Source organism: Canis aureus, chromosome 1, assembly GCF_053574225.1.
Source record: "Canis aureus isolate CA01 chromosome 1, VMU_Caureus_v.1.0, whole genome shotgun sequence".
Classification (NCBI taxonomy): domain Eukaryota; kingdom Metazoa; phylum Chordata; class Mammalia; order Carnivora; family Canidae; genus Canis; species Canis aureus.
In genome coordinates, this window is record NC_135611.1 from 58,581,592 (window position 1) to 58,598,591 (window position 17,000).

Consider the following 17,000-nt stretch of genomic DNA (forward strand, 5'->3'; position numbering starts at 1 on the left):
GGCAGAGGCAAGAAGGACAAAGTCACTGTTCCCATAAAAGAGGAGAGAGCCATGACTTGCTCAGCCTCGGTATCTTCATTCATAAAATGAGGATAATGACACTTGGCTACCTCGCAGGGATATTGTCAGGCTCCAATAAAGAATGTCTGTGAAAGTAACTTAAAAATATAAATTATCAAGCTATTATTATTATTTACAGCTTTTGTATGCAAGTCCTGTATTTTGCAAACAGAGTAAGCAATCTGGATATTTATACAGCAGGTCACCTTCTTTTTGTTATATTTTTGCTAAGCATTCATTTCTTTTTGAAAGACGGTGATTGCACAAGATAATTTAGGTGTCTGGAGAACGTTATTTTGAAGTTATTATTTTGTTCACTAAGAAATCTTGAAATTGAGTGATCCTTCTAAATGCTCTTATGGAGATAATATCAGCAGAAACTTTCAGGGTTCCATTTGGCATCCAGAGTTTCTATTTTATCACAGAGTTTTAGCACTGATTGAAAGTGCTTAGTTCAATTGTGAATATTTTGCTTATCATCTGAGACTTAAATCCTTAGGACACATGCTAAGCATTTGGGACACAAAGTTCTAATCATACTATAGAGTCCTACCATCACCTAAAATTCCGGTAAACTCAATTCAAAATTCTTTCAACAAATTTTATTGAGTGTGTGCTATGTCTCAGGGATGGGTCTAGTTGGTGAGCATATAAAATGAAAGAACATACAGCCCTTGCTCTCAGGGGGCTCAAAGTCTAGGGTGGAGAAACAGACAAGCACGTAACAATTAAGCAACTTGATGGATGTTGTGGCAGAGGTATTCTCAGGTGTTAGAATATGACAAGAGAAGACTCATCTGATTTAGACTGGTGGGTCTGAGAAGGGTTTCCAAAGAAGGAGACACAGAGAGACGTTTGAAGTCTGAGCAGAGGACGGTGAGACAGAGAAGGGGAGGAAATGCCTGGAGGAGTGGAAGGGCCCCCTGTTTTCAGAGGACTTCGGGTAGCATGGTCCCAATATGTACATGCCTGTTCACAAGCACAGTTGTGCAGCAGAGAGAAAATAGGCCTCAAGAAGCCTTGAGTGGGATGCTTAGGAATTTGACTATTACTCTAGAAATCATGGAAGCCACTGAAAGCTGTATTCCCTATCCCTGTTGACAAAACCACTTTTCCCCCCAGTCACATAGATTTGAAACTACTGTGTCTTCTTCTCTGTTCTTCTCCAAGCCATTTAATAACTCTCCTTTTAATCCATCCTTCATGGTATCTCTAGACATTCCCTAGTCTTACTATTTAGCCCTGTTTTGGGCTCATCTTCCCTTGTGTGGGACCACTGCGGGTCCCCCTGAAGGCTCTCCCTGCCTCCCTGTTTTTGTGTCTTCCAGCCTGTTCAGTATACCTACCCACTGACAAATTAGTCTACTTCAACCACTTGGGCTTCTGAAGCCTTTAGCAATTTTCTGTAACTCATGGTATTCCTCCAAATACAATAAGTAAATAATTGACTTGGATTGGAACGAACTAAAAACTTCTTCACTTGGCCCGCCAAGCCCATAATGCAGCATCAGCAAGCCATCATCCACCATTGACTCCACTGCCCTTCTCTCCCATTCACACCCTCTGATCCAGCCAGGTTGGCTCCCCATGCTCCTCCCAGCTCTGTCACCACACTGTCCCTGTGCCTCGCTCCCTGAGGATCATTTCTTCCTCTCAGTTTCACTTGCTGCCTCTGCCACACGCAGCCCAACACATCTTGGCTCATACATGCTGCCTAAAAATATTAATTATTACTGTAAGTTACTATTTTATAATTACTTTTGATTTCTTCAAATAAATTTCAAATTCCTTGAGGGGGATGTTTGCAAGGTCATCCATCATGCACTTAGGACATTGCATGGCACATGGAAGACTCAATAAATTGTAATTCTTATCCTTAGTATCATTTTTGGGGTTTGTTTTTTGGGATATTGCTTCTTTGCAACCCTAGAACAACTAGTAAAAGAGGCCCTCAAAGAGATGTGCTGTCCCAACTGAGCAGCTTGCTCGTCATGACTATGAATGTCTGGCAAATTGTCGAGAGTTAAATAATGAAAAGGTTTCCCTCCTATAGTTTGAACGTTTTTAAAGTGTCTGATTTCAGGCATGGTCTTAGATAGAACATTTTTATTGTTAGAGTGCATCTTTTATTATTAAAAATTTGATACTCGTTGCAAAAATTTCCAAAGATGTGAAGTATACACAATAAAAACCAAATATTCTTCTAGATCCACTCCCCTGAATTCACTCCCAGAGGTAACTCCTGAAATGAGCAGTGCTCCAACCATTCTGCTACATGTATGGTACAGAATAGTAACTTTTTTTTTTAAGATTTTAAAATTTACTTTAGAGAGAGAAAGCATGCACATGCATGCACGGGTAGGGGGAGGGGCAGAGGGAGAGAGAATCTCAAGCACACTCCCTGCTGAGCTTGGAGCCCAACGTGGGGCTTAGTCTTGCACCCTGAGATCATGACCTGACCTGAGCCAAAATCAGGGACCCTTAGGGACCCTAAGAGTGGGGCCCTTAACTGCCTGAGCCATGCAGGTGCTTTGGTACACATAAGGCACTGTAGATTTCTGAAGTATATACTCAGTCATCAAATAAATATGTTCACTATTTTTTTAATTCCCATGGGTGTAGTGACTTTATAGTAGCCCCATTCATTATTTGATGGCTGTGTCCCATAGCAAGTATAACTGAGTATTAAAGGACAGTTCAACCATTGTAGCCTGGAACCCATGTGAATTTAACTTCTCCAGCACTCTACTATTCACATGATTTCATAAGTGTGCTCATGATTCTTTCCTCTTTGTATGAGATTGCTACTGGTGTGTAACAAATGACCATGAGATTAGTGACTTAAAACAGCACCCATTTATTATCTTGCATTCCTGTGGGTCAGGAGTCCAGACAGGTTTTAAGTGGGTTCTCTTCTCAGGATCTCACTAGGTCAGGCTGCAATTCTCGATGGGAGCGGATAGTCCTCTTCTCAGCTCACATTGGGGAATTCAGTTCCTTGTGGTTTTAGGATTGATGTCCCTGTTTACTCTTGCCAGTTGTTGGCCAGAGGCCCCTTCAGAAACAGGAGACCCACTGCAGCTCCTGTGGTCAACACATGCCTTTTCACCACAGAGATGGTTTCTCTCTTTCAGGGTAGCAGGAGAGCATCTCTCTGACTCCCAGGCCCTTCTGGCCTGCTGACAGTCATAACCATAACCTAGTAGGGTGATGACTGTCCCATCAGATGCATGGGCTCCTCCTGCACTCAAGGGAAGAGGGTCATGTAGTGCCTGCATATCAGGGAGCTAGAATTTGAGGGGGGATTTTGGAATTCCCCGATGTATGACATCGGGATATTGGTGTCAATATTTAAGTTAAGGGATCCCTGGGTGACTCAGTGGTTTAGCGCCTGCCTTCAGCCCAGGACCTGATCCTGGAGACCCAGGATCAAATACCACATCAGGCTCCCTACATGGAGCCTGCTTCTCCCTCTGCCTCTCTCTCTCTCTCTCTGTCTCTCATGAATAAATAAATAAAATCTTAAAAAAAATATTTAAGTTAATTGCAGGTTCGGCATTTAAAAACAAAGCAGAGGCTGGGCCATGAGGAGGTTTACTACCAGAGGTAGAGTATGTGCCCACCTTCCTTATGTGGCACTCATGGGTGGTGGTTGTGAGCTGGGCCAGCAGCCTGACCTTATGGGAGCACTTTAATGCTTTTGCTGAAATAGTCCAAGGATGAAAACTTAGCTCACAGTTCAGAAAAGGGTAAGAGAACCTTTTCTGGAATTTACTTAAGAGGAGCAGAATTTAAACTTACATTCAATGCTAGCAATAGACCAGATTAGGCCTAAGCAGATGGCCAGTGACAAGTGCAGATGGTAGCAGCCTCCGATTGAAAAGTCTGTCTATTGCTTCGGGGAATAACAATCTTTAATATTTTTCTTCCACTGTCCAAATTCCCTCTGGAGTTGCTTTCTTTGTACCTTTCCTCCGAATCTGGCTCTTCTGCTCATGTTTTCATTTCTGTTAGTAGAAACTAAAGACCTATCTGAAGAATTTCAGATGGCAGTGTCATAGTTACTGAGCATACCACATTGGAGATCTTAAAATACTGATAGCCCTTAAAAATATGTGTTGTCACAGCACTTATGTGCTGCCCCGAGTGCCATTTATCACTTCCTGTGTGTGTAGTCAGTTAACAAACAACAAATCAAGGGATACATACATGGTGTTTGGATTTGATGCACAGAAATATTTCTTTATCCTACAAATATTTTCTGAGTGCCTGTCGTGTGCCAGGCACTGTGCTCATGGTCGGGATGCCTCAGAGAACAGGACAGATCTGGCTCCTACCTTCAAGGGTAAGGGGTAGAGAGATTGGGCAGGCTAATGAGAGCCTAAAGATCCTTGTGTTCTTTTATTCTCTAAAATTAGACATTTTGCTTAAGTGTTACAGATGGTAAAATGAGAGTGTATCAAGGAATCCAGGATACTTGTGGTTAGGTAATGGGCAGAGTCACATGAGTAATGAAATTCCATCTCTCCATTTTTGAATCTAAGGAAAACTCAAAGGAACTATTTTGAGACAATAAAATAGGTATGAAGACTATTAAAATCACTGATCTGCTCTTCTTTTTCATTCCTGTGCCCTGCACTAATGTAATTAGACAGTTTTGCCCAGGTTCACAGAGCTGATTAGAGGCAAGGCAGCAATTTGACTCCTCCTAGTCCAATCATCTTTTGACTATAGCTCCATTAAATACTTTAACATCCTCCATTCATTCTTCTTTGCCATTTTCTAGAGCTCTTATAATTATTCACTTGGTAAAACCACGTTTAATACAACAACCTCAATTCCTCAGTATAAATTTTATTCTCATTTTCTTTCAAGATTGGTAATCCAAATTGCGCCAGCCATATTTTTGGATGTTTTCTTTTAGATTTATGTTCCATCTTTGTCTACTCAAGGGTAAATCATCCTAGCATCCAGCTGCCAGACAAAGGAATTTTGTTGTTTTATTGAGAAGGAAGTTTGCATGGTGGAGGAGTGAGCATTTGGAAATTTATTGACTGCGTATTTCACAGTTGACCCCTGAAGGTAGAAACTGTTACCAAACTAAACCTAAGATCGGCTCTCTGTTGCTCAAAAGACCAATGTTCAAGAGACAAATGTTGGCAGAAAGGAGTATGAGCTTTACTCAGGAGGCTGGGGAGAAGGTGGACTCTTGTCCAAGGGGCTACTCCAATGTTTCTGCCTGGCCGAGGAGTTTTTAAAGGAATTTAGTCAGTTAAGGGAGTGCAGTGGTCTGTGACATTTCTTGATTATGTGCAGATTGATGATGCCAGCTCTAGATGTGATCTCAGCACTCAGAGGTTGTGGAAGAAGTTCTAGTTCCTTGGTGCCCAGGGGGATTTGCAAGAATGTCTGGTTCCTTGGTACCCATGGGTTGTGCAAGAGTACTCTGTTCTTTTTGCAAAGGAGGGCAAGATCTACAGATGCGCAAAGGGAGGTCAGTAAAGTCATTTGTGTGACCTTAAAAAAGAAAAACATTTTGCTAGAAGATTGCTGGGCTAATCAGAAAGCGGAAGGGTCTTCAAATAGACTTGCCTGGCCCCTGTGGTCTGGGAACATTCTGGTCCTTCATTCCCCAAGGTCAGTGGTCTGCAAATTTCGAAGAAAGTAAATTAGTTCTATTACAGATCAAGGTCCTTAAGTCAGCAAGTGAGGAGTGTGTCAACTGGAAGCAAGTTAACCCTTAGGACCAGCTGGCGTGTTGTTACACAACCATATATGTACGGGTGCTTATGCTCTTATTTGGGATTCTTTTAAAAATAAGATTCACTTTTTATAGGTGGAAATTATCTAAAAAGAAAATCCTTCCTAACTAAAATTAATTTTGATAGGACAGAGAAGAGTGCTAATTCCACAGTTGGACATAGAAAATTTTTCCTCTGTGGTCCAAGAGGGTTTTTGTATCCTGGACCTAGATGTTTTGATATAAATCTTCTATTTAAGTGCTTCTTATTAGTTTGTATTATTTCCAAATACCAATGCCACTTGTCTGTATCTCTGCCTCCTCAGTAATAGATGACAATGATTTGTTCAGTATTAATGCACTGTAAGGATTAATTAATTTTTTGTGCAATGCTCTTAAACATATTTCTAGAGCTGACTAGTACACACTTGTGGTCAAGACAAGAGAGTATAAAAGTGATTTCTAATATTTCAAGAATTAACTCTTACTATTTTTTAAAGATTTTATTTACTTATTCATGAGAAAGACATATAGAGAGAGGCAGAGACACAGGCAGAGGGAGAAGCAGACTCTCCATGGGGAGCCCGATGTGGGACTCGATCCCAGGACCTCGGACCTTGATCTGAATCAAAGGCAGACGCTCAACTTCTGAGCCACCCAGGCACCCTGAACTCTTATTTAAAATTCTTTTTTTTTTTTTTTTTTTTACCATTTATTAGGCCATATCAATAAGTAAATGCCAAAAAACATTAGCCTGTTAACATCTACAAAAGTTCAAAAATGCCTATGGTTCTGTTAGGTTCAGCCCCCTCCTGTTGTATAAAACATGTTACTCTTCAGTGCTTTTGTTACTGTTTTTTTGGGTTTTATTTCTCCTCCAAGAAACTCAGAATCCTTTAACCAATCTTGTGATGTTCACAGCAATTCTCTCAAGACCAATGTGAGGTGAGCAGACGTTATTAAAGAAAATAATCTCTCACCTCACTGATCCCCAGCTTCAAGAATGACATGTGAAAAACTCAAAATAACTTCCATTTTTCCCCAAGGCACGCAAACACCTGGATGACCAAGCAGTATGTTCTCAGGGAGTTCTTGTTTGGAGCTGATTTGGGCTCCCCATGGGACATTTGGCAGTGTCTGGAGACCTTCCTGGTTATTAGAACCAGGAGAGGGATTGCTATTGGCATCTAGTGGGTAGAGGCCAGCGGTGCAGCAAACATCTTCCAATGCACGGGACAGCCTGCACAACATAGAATGATCTGGCCCACAGTGTCAATAGCACTGTGTTTGAGAAACTTTGATATAGGCAAAAAAGCACTGAGCCAAGAGCCAAGAGATAACGGATATCTCTATTTGGTCTCTGCTTTTTATAAGCCCATCAAAAAAAAAAAAAAAAAAAAAAGAGAAAGAAAAGAAAAAAGAAAAAGAAAAAAGAAAGAACAAATTACTTTGCATTTTTGAAGTGAGCACTTTTTTCATAGCATGAGGTCTTAAAAAATGATGTTCGTATTGTAATGTTAACAACACAGTCCACAGCATGCATGGACTTTTAAGAAAAAGTAAGGAATCTGGAAGGAAGGGATTTCCATAATATTATATGTCTCAGTATTATCAGAAGTAATATCCTATTACTTCTAACATCCATGACCAAGATGGGGAGGAAGAAGCAGCAGAGGCCAAAGAAAAGGAGAGGAAAACAAGGAGGAAATGTGTAGTTATTCATTTACATAGTGAGACTTGTGATACTTTTTGCCTCGTACGAAACTTAGCAACTGTCATTTCAAGGATCTTCCTCCTAAATTGGAAGCTCTCACAGGAGACAGCAGGTGGGGACAGGAAAACAACAAGAGAAAAAAAAGTAAATAGAAGAAAAGACCCTCTGGCTCCATGACTGCGAGAGTCTTCATGGCAACTGCAACGGAAGGATTGGCAGGCTGTTGGCCGACCTTTCCCAGTCTTGTCCTAATCTGGCAAACCATAGCTGAGATGCCATGCTTGGCGTGGGGGCCCAGCGTCACTGGAGGATCCTGCTGCTCCTGTACTTACTTGGACTTGCTAACTTGCTAAGTGGTTCCTGGCAAATCGCTTAACCTCCCTGAAGTGAGATGCAGCTTCACCTCATTAGTTGTCTGTAATTGCACAAGAATGGTGAGATCTGGCAGGAATGCGGAATTTGGAGGTAGCTGCCATTTTACAGGTGTTTTTACTCCATATCATCACTCATTAATAACATGTCCAACTGCCAGAATGGAAGTGAGTGCTGCTGTTCCAAACTGTCAAGCACCCCACTTACGTGTAAAATCTTCTATGTTGTTCACAGTAGAAGCTGCAAGTTTTGTATGTAGCATCTTTAGCCAAAGCCAGCCTCCTCTGGTGGTTACTTAGAATTTGGATAGATGTGATTTTTTTCTTTAAATTTTTTGAGCAGTTAGTTCATTTAGTGCCACGGTAATCATGAAAATAGGCCAGACCCTTCTTGGAGTTGGGTTCTTAATGTCTCCTCCACCCCCTCATCCAAGAACAGCACTTAAATATTAATAACATCACTGGGAAAGCATGGCAGCTATTTCCCTGTTTTCTGCAGCTCAATGAAGAGCTGTTCAGTGCGGACCCCACTGCTCACCCTTCATGAATGGATGTGATTGTGAAGAAACCATCTCCTACTAAGCCAAGACGTGACAGTGTGAACAAAGGGTGATTTTTTGCCTGATGTGATGAGCTCACCCCAGGGCCCATGTGGGGACTTTGAAGCTCATCCAGGTGCCAGCTTTCTGTGTATATGACATTCTTGGGAGAGCTTTGGAGACTGGGCAGCAGGCCTTGGAACACTGATCTGCAGTGTATGCATTGCAAGGTCAGATGGGGTAAGATGTCATAATTTCTATTTAGGCTGAATTTCCCTGAGAGGAGACATACTTCCTTTATCCTGAGTGGAGGAAAACCACAACGTTTTCAGTTCAGTCAAATCAATAAAATGGCAAGATGTTAAATAAATTTGTATAATTATTTTCTGGGGTGGCTATGTCTATAGAGAAGAAAATGCATTTCTCCCTTTCTGTACCTGCTGCATCTTCTGTGAGGTTGTGCTAATGCCTAGAAGAAATGCAACCAAGAAACCAAGTTCGGCATAGCCGCTTGAAGCTCTCATGGAATCAGGTTTGATTCACATGATATCTTAGAACCACTTTGATCACTATGTATAACACACAGGAACAAAGCAGACACTCAGTATACCTTACCCACTATTATGAAGATCTCAAAACATGCACTACAGGGGATCCCTGGGTGGCTCAGCGGTTTAGCGCCTGCCTTTAGCCCAGGGTGCGATCCTGGAGTCCCGGGATCTAGTCCCATGTGGGGCTTCCGACATGGAGCCTGCTTCTCCCTCTTCCTGTATCTCTGCCTCTGTATCTCTCTATGTCTATCATAAATAAATAAATAAATCTTTAAAAAAACAAAACAAAACATGCACTACAGTTGGAGGGCTATCAGGATTCCCAGAAGGGTGTCCTCCTTGTGGGCTAGAGTGTTTTGGGAGGATTTCATTGGTGTACACCTAACATTGAGCTCTTAATGGCCTATGAGAAGTGGTGGGCCCTAAATGTACAATAAATCCACGGGATGCTAATCGTGGTAATGTTTTGAAAACAAGAATTGGGAAACACAGAGATGGTATACTGGGAATAATTGAGACACGCAGATTTTGAAACCCACACTCAACACTTGTCACTTCTCATGTCATCTCCTTAAAACCCAGTTGTCATTAGCTATCTTTTGGGGTGGGTGTCATCAGGACAGGAAGCAGCGTTGGATTTCCCTTGAGGCTGGGGCTGTGGAGGGCTGTGGGAGCAGACGTTGAGGCCAGCTGAGAGCTGCAGGAGCTGCTGTGTCTCTCTCAGGGAGATTCAGAGTGACACAGAATCTGAAGGAAGCAGAAATGGATATGTAGCCACATGTCACAGAGCAACTGTTCAGACCCAGAGAGGTGGTAAAAATGGACTAAGAATCAGTGAGAGGGTATCTTGGTTTCCTCAGGCACCAGCCTCCCTGTGAGGCCCATGCCTATAGGCTGGAGGGTATGGGATAATCAGGGAGATCAGACTGGCTTAAAGACCAAATCGTAGGACAGACACTTGCCTAGAAATTCTGGCACTAAGACTGGAGACTTTCCATGTCCTGGTCGATCCACAGGCTGACTTTCTCTACTTTTAGTTCTCCCTGCTTCTTTTCACCCATTCACACCAGCTGAGCTTGTGTTCTCAGTGTTCTCCAGAAACATGGTTTTCTAATTTCTAGTCTTTTATTTATAGCCAGCATTGAGCTCAAGGGTCCACCCAAATGAAAAGTCCTTGTTTCCCCAGTAGGAAATAATAACACCCCACCTCTGAATTCCTTTAAGACAATCCCCCCACCCCATTCCCACACTTCTCTGTTAGATCAAAAACTCCTTAAGGGCCAGGACTATATACTAGTACATTTTCGCCTATGGCAAGGGTTTTCAGATATAGTCGATGGCTCTCAGAGAGCCCTGAGCACCTAGGAAATCCAGGTACTTGCTAAATAAGTCTGTATGTACTTTTTGGGAAGATGATTTACAAAAACGAATCTAATTCCCTGAAGATGCTTTTATCAAGGAAACCACCACATGCATGGTCACCCCTGCCTTTTGAGATCTATGTGACATCAAAAACATGTACCCACTCTCCTGTTTCCTATTCAGTGAGTTCTACTACTTGAGAATCAAGTTTTCTTTAAGATTTTATTTATTTATTCATGAGAGACAGAGAGAGGTAGAGACATAGGCAGAGGAAGAAGCAGGCTCGCTGTGGGGGTCCCGATGTCGGACTTGATCCCCGGATCCCAGGATCACATCCTGAGCCAAAGGCAGATGCTCAACCACTGAGCCACCCAGGCATCCCGAGATCCCAGTTCTTCCCTGGCACTTTCCCACACCTTACTCTTGGAATCCCTGCATTTTGTAGGAGCCCTTCTGTAACCCCAGCCTTCACATTTTCTCCCTAAGTCAGCCTCAGCACATCAGGCCTCCAGGCCCCTGTGTCTGGCTGAGTGTTTTTATAGCTATGACCATCACCATTCCTGCTTCTTTTATGTCATTTCACTGCTTGGAGTCCGGGTGTGCCTAGCGTTTACTGTTCCATGCTGACTACAAGGAAAACAGTCATTCATTATGTAATATTACTTCCCACAGAACTGCTAATGTAAGTAAAGGCTAGGGAATCTGAATTCTGTAAGAAGCCCATTACACATTTAAAAATGTTATTTTGTTCAGTCTGGTTGATCAGAAAAGGTGGGAGGATTAAATAACACAATTTATGTCCTATTCTTTTTAAATGGAATAGAATTCATTTCTTAAATCAACATTTTAGGGTTAAACTGCAAATATTCTTTGTTCAAGAACTTCTGTTTTTATAGAATGACATAGGTTCCAAGCCATTGTGTGACGATGATTGGTGGCGTCAGTGCCTGCACCATGTCTGGTGGTTAATATTTGCTTAGTGCTTGAATTAATCAGCATTGGATTCTTTGCTGGTGTCCTGGGTTCTCATCCCTGAGAGATTTTTTTTTTTTTAAGACTTACAATAGTGTTTTCAAGGCTAAAAGGCGTGCCTTCTAATGAATATTTTCAAAAAGAAAAGGCTCCAAACTGTTCCTCCACAATCCCCCACCTCAAAATTTCTACCTTTATCATTATTAACAACAAAGAAATCCCCCAACCCCAGACCACGCTTGTGGTGAAGCTGCAAAGTTGTTTTTAATGTGACGGTGGTTCAAGATACCAGATGGCAGCTGACTTTGTCTCCTCGCCCCCGTGTGAAACCTAGAAGCTCACAGGCTTGCTTAGATGATGGGATTTGTGGAATACCTCCTTCCCTCCCACTGTCTTTCCTTCCTTGGAATATTTCTAGAAAAGTTAAAGTAGCTTCAAGAGCCCATCCAGGAGAGAGAATAGAGACTCGATGTCTTGCTTGGGGATCCTTGGGTGGCGCAGCGGTTTGGCACCTGCCTTTGGCCCAGGGCGCGATCCTGGAGACCGGGGATTGAATCCCACGTCGGGCTCCCGGTGCATGGAGCCTGCTTCTCCCTCTGCCTGTGTCTCTGCCTCTCTGTCTCTCTCTCTGTGTGTGACTATCATAAAAAAAAAAAAAAAAAAAATTAAAAAACGATGTCTTGCTTTGTTTGACTCACTCTAGAATGAACAGAAACTGTTATATTCTTCTGAATGTTGTCTGACGTGGGCGTAGGCTACATCCAATGGCCACTGCAGGAGGAGTCTCCGGGGCCTTTTTCCCTGAGCCTGGAGCCAAACTGCAAGCAGGATGTGATCTAGGGTGTGGACAGAGGGCAGGCAAGTCCATACTTGACTGGGTGCCATTGTCTTGGTGCTCAATTTCCCAAAAAGAAACAATTCTCCTCTTTTCCCCTTTTTCCTTTTTCCTTTTTTTTTTTTTTTTTTTTGGTGTGTGTTACATTCAACATCAAAAGCAACCCAGGGTAGGGAATGTGGCTTCTCACTGGGGACCTCTCAGCAGCGCTTCCCTGGAATTCGTAGCAGGTTCATCTGTTCTTGGGCTACCATTCTTTAGCTACTGGTGACTGTGGTAGTCAGTGGGTAGCAAAAGCTCAACTTGAAATAGAGAGTGCTCTTCTAAATAATATAGCAACTTGGCAACTGCATGAGCTCGTACTAATTATGTTTCTGTCACTCATCTGTGGTAGATCTTTTGTGGCTCTTGTATAAAATAGCTCCAGGGTATTATTTCTGCACACTTATGTAAGCTCTGCTCATTAAATAAAGTGCTTGAAGTTAAGTTCCCTTTTTATTTTGTTTTCTAAGATCATCATAATAAGAGAGGGACTGGACTGTAGTGAGCCCTTCTTGTTGAGTAGTTAATGGCAACTTGATATAAGATCAATTTTTAAAAATGCATAAAGAAGTCAATGGGGCTTATCATTACACTTTGCTTTTCAAGTCCTCCAGCATTAGCCCAAAGAGCCACAGTGGCAGTTCATACCATGCTTCATAAGTGGTCATTATCAGAATCTGGATTCTTTAAGTGGAAGGAGTATTAGACTTGTAATCAAAGGACAGACTTTGTCATTTACTAGCTGTATAAATCCTTCAATTTCTCTGAGCTTCTCTTCATCATTTGAAACTGGGCATAATAGTTTTTACCTTACAGGGTTATTATGAGAATAAATGACTCTTTTGTGTATGTTGATTCCTTTGTGTCTATCCAGAGCACTTTGTAGATTGGCAGATTATACACATCTCTGTTGTTGTTGTTGTTGTTGTTGTTGTTGATGATGATGATGCCAAACTGCTTTGGATAGGGATATTTTAAACATGCCTTTCTATGTAAACTAAGGCTTTCATGTTTTGGGATATAGACATATGGTTTTATAGGAACCTTTGGATGTTCCTCTTAATAAAAATAATGATAATGAGCAACAGTGTAAAGCAAAATCTCCTCCAGAAAGTCTCATGCTCTCTTACTGACCCCATGGAGCTAGCTGGTGATGTGTGGCTAATGGGCCCCGTTGCAGCTGCATGGTGTCCAAATGTGTATTGTTAAGCTATGCTACACACATCCTAGTTTGATTGACCTTTACTGACTCCTTCTCAACTTGGGCAGTTTTGAGGACATTCCAATTCACATGCCACGGCAGAGAATTCCAATTTGCTTTGTAACAATAGCACTTGATGAGGACTGTCACAGCAGACATAAAATCATTTAAAACAATTTCAGTTGAATGTGTCAGGTCAAACAAAACCAATGGAATTGCTGCCTCCACGTATCTTATTTCTTACCATGAAAGACAATGGTTTTCATCTTTTGCATGTATAAATTTATAACATAGCTTCCATAATGTGAAACTGACCAAGGTTTGTTACTCCCCAGTACTGGATTTGAGCAAATACAGTTTGATATTAGAATGGATATATTGAAATATATGGTGCATTTGGTATTTTACATTGTCAGTACATCATTTTATCCATAGGTACATATATTTTTAATATAATAAGTACATAAATCCTTAGCTGATATTTTCAGTGCCAAATAACACAACATGTTTGTAGTGTGACCATTTAAATGCATCTCCTGTATATATGTTAGTAAAGAGTAATAAGATATAAATATAGAAATTGATAGTTGAAGCAAGTTAGATTTCTTTTTACTCTGAAGAGTTGTATTGAATTGGTACCATCAGAAAATAATTAGCACCTATTATGTGTTGAAACATTCTTATACATATATTATGGATTGGAGAAAGGAGAGAAAGTTCTGAAAATTTAATATTACTTTTAGGCACAAATTACTCTTTTATACATCTTTCCAATAGCTCCATAGTTCTTGATTCATATTCTGTAATGTACAGAATAATATATTATCCTAAGTGACTCTAACCTCATCCATTTTAAGTCCCTTATTTCAGATGGAATCCCTTGGGCAACACTAGTGGGGAAAATGTAGGTGTATTTTTATGTAATAGTTGGATGGTGGTGATATTGTCCGATTTGGTTGCTATTTGTCTTCCGTGAAGAGTCATTTGAAGAAAACACTCATCCTATTTGTATTGTAACCTTTATCATGATGGATTTAGCTCACTATAATGTATTTTTTTTCCATTGGAGAGTGTTTTTAAAACTGTTAGACAAATATCACAGCATTTGAAACAATATCAGAGACTGGCCTCTGGCACATTTGAAGATTGAATGAAAGCAGACATATTTCTTTGTCTTTTAAACTAGCCCTAATGAGTCCTTATAGTGTCTCAATTTTTGGTCCCTTTCTTGGAGACATCATCTTATTAGGACATATCATGCTATAATTATTATATTGAACTAAAACTCAACACCAATTGCCTCCTATAGGCTGCACAGTCAGTGTGCTATCTGCTTCTAACCACTGGGCTGCAAGTTGGACTCTTCTGACTACTAATTATGTGCCAAGTGTTACAGGGTTACCTGAACAAGATGTGACGTGGTGCCTAACCTCCCAAAATACACCAGATGATTGGAAAGTAAAGGAAAATGTCCACATAGGAAACATTGAGAACATAAGTGTTGGACCAGGATAGAGGAGGTCGAGCCCAGGGAAAAGGGGATGGATCTGGATTAGAGTATTGAATTACTGAATTTTCAAATGTGCCAGCTAGAAATTTCAGTCCCCTCTGAGTATATTTATTTATTTATTTATTTATTTATTTATTTTTTTTTAATTTTTATTTATTTATGATAGTCACAGAGAGAGAAAGAGAGAGAGGCAGAGACATAGGCAGAGGGAGAAGCAGGCTCCATGCACCGGGAGCCTGATGTGGGATTCGATCCCGGGTCTCCAGGATCGCGCCCTGGGCCAAAGGCAGGCGCCAAACCGCTGCGCCACCCAGGGATCCCCCCCTCTGAGTATAGATGCAGACACTGAAGTCATTCATCTGGCTATAAACAGCTACTCTGGGTAGAGCAAGGATTAGCATCATGTCTCTAATTTAGGGTCAGGAGTTACGGATGTAGAACTTGAGTTGGTTCCAGAAGAAAAGATTAATAGAGAGTAGAGCATAGATGAACTCGTGTCCATAACTGACAGAGGGCAGAGGTAGGGGGAATATGATTGAGCCCTTTCTGTGTAAGCTGAGAATATTGAACTAGTATGGTGAAGAGGCTGTACACAAAGAAATACTACAGGTTTCCACCACTGTTGGAAAGTAGAGCATCACTCTGAAACCTTTCTGAGATGAAATGGCATAACATCATGAAGCAATTACCATTCATTTATATGGCAAAATTCTTGAGCATTCCCAGACCTCCCCAAAAAAATCTATTTTAGGCTTTTCTGATACCTTTGGACATATCTTGCTAATGAATGCACAAAATAAATCAAGATGAAGCACAGATGCTCACAGACATAGTTCAAAGCTAGGGTAGCTTGATGCTGATACAGAGTGTAGTTCCAGGAGAAGGAGCTTGGCAGTGGCCGCTCTTACTGCTCAAGGTGTGCACTGCCTCTGTATATTGAATGCTGAATGATATTTTCGCCACTCAATTCTTTTCCTAAAAGCAGAAGTCCTCCTTGGATATCTTTTGGTTAGTGAAAATAGGTGCTAGTGTAGTTCTTCCTCAAAGTGAAGTGACATAACTCATGCTTTCAAAAAGTGCCAGATGTCTAGCCTAGGAAATAAATTTGGATAGGCCTGTGAGGAGGAATTGCTGGGAATCCTTGACAGTAAAATAGAAACTATTGACTTCATGAAGTGGAAAATAGATGATTATTACAGACGTGTGTGTGTGTGTGTGTGTGTGTGTGTGTGTGTGTGAGAGAGAGAGAGAGAAATAACAGGAGACTCATTAAGAAAATCAGTCTGAGTGCTGTACTTAAAAATATTTGGAGAGCACAAGGATAGGGCCTGGAGACTAGCTGAGGAATTGCTGCTATAATTTAGTTAGAGACCTAGATTCAGGAGAAGTGGTGGCATTGGGGATTGAGGTGAAAGGACAAATCTGAGATTTGTTTTTGAAACAAACAGTTATTGGATTGTAGAGAAATTGAGTATGGAGGATAACGTGGAGGAAAGGATCAAAGATGACTCATAGTGTCGTACTTCAGGATGCTTGCTGTGGATGGGATGTCAAAAAGAGAGAACCGTTTTAGAATCTGTGAGCAGCTAAAACCTTCTATCCAGCACATGGAAAGGAATTTCTGCAGCAATCAGCATAGAGAGTCCTGCGTAAATCAGAAACCTGCACCCCCCATGACCCCATGACCCCTGGAGGCTGAGTTCAGAGCTCCCACAGTATCATACTTCTGCCACATTCTGTTGGTCAAAGCAAGTCACAAGCCTGGCCCGCAGTTGAGGGGGGCGGGAAAGAAGTAGACTCCCCTCTTGAGGGGAGGGGAAGATTGACAAAACCGTATTGCAAAAAAGCATACATATAGGGGTGGGAAGAACCTGTGGCATTTTTGTTTTCCATGTGTTATAGAACATGATCAGATTTTTAAATAAAATCTTTATGACTACAGCATGAAAATGCTTTTGATGATCATGAAGAAAATTTAGACTGGAAACATGGGGACCAATTAGGATGTTATCATGGTAAACTAAGAGCATAGTTATGGGTATATTAATTAAAGCAATGGCAAGAGGAATAAATAAATAAATAATAACAAGCATAAATAAACAA

The 17,000-nt window shown here is 41.2% G+C and overlaps 1 protein-coding gene across 3 annotated transcripts in view; it reads left to right on the top strand.

Annotated features, from left to right (window-relative positions):
• The window catches only part of SLC35F1 (solute carrier family 35 member F1), a 389,817-nt gene that overhangs the window by 85,429 nt on the left and 287,388 nt on the right, over positions 1-17,000 (top strand). The gene's annotated exons all lie outside the window — the stretch shown is intronic.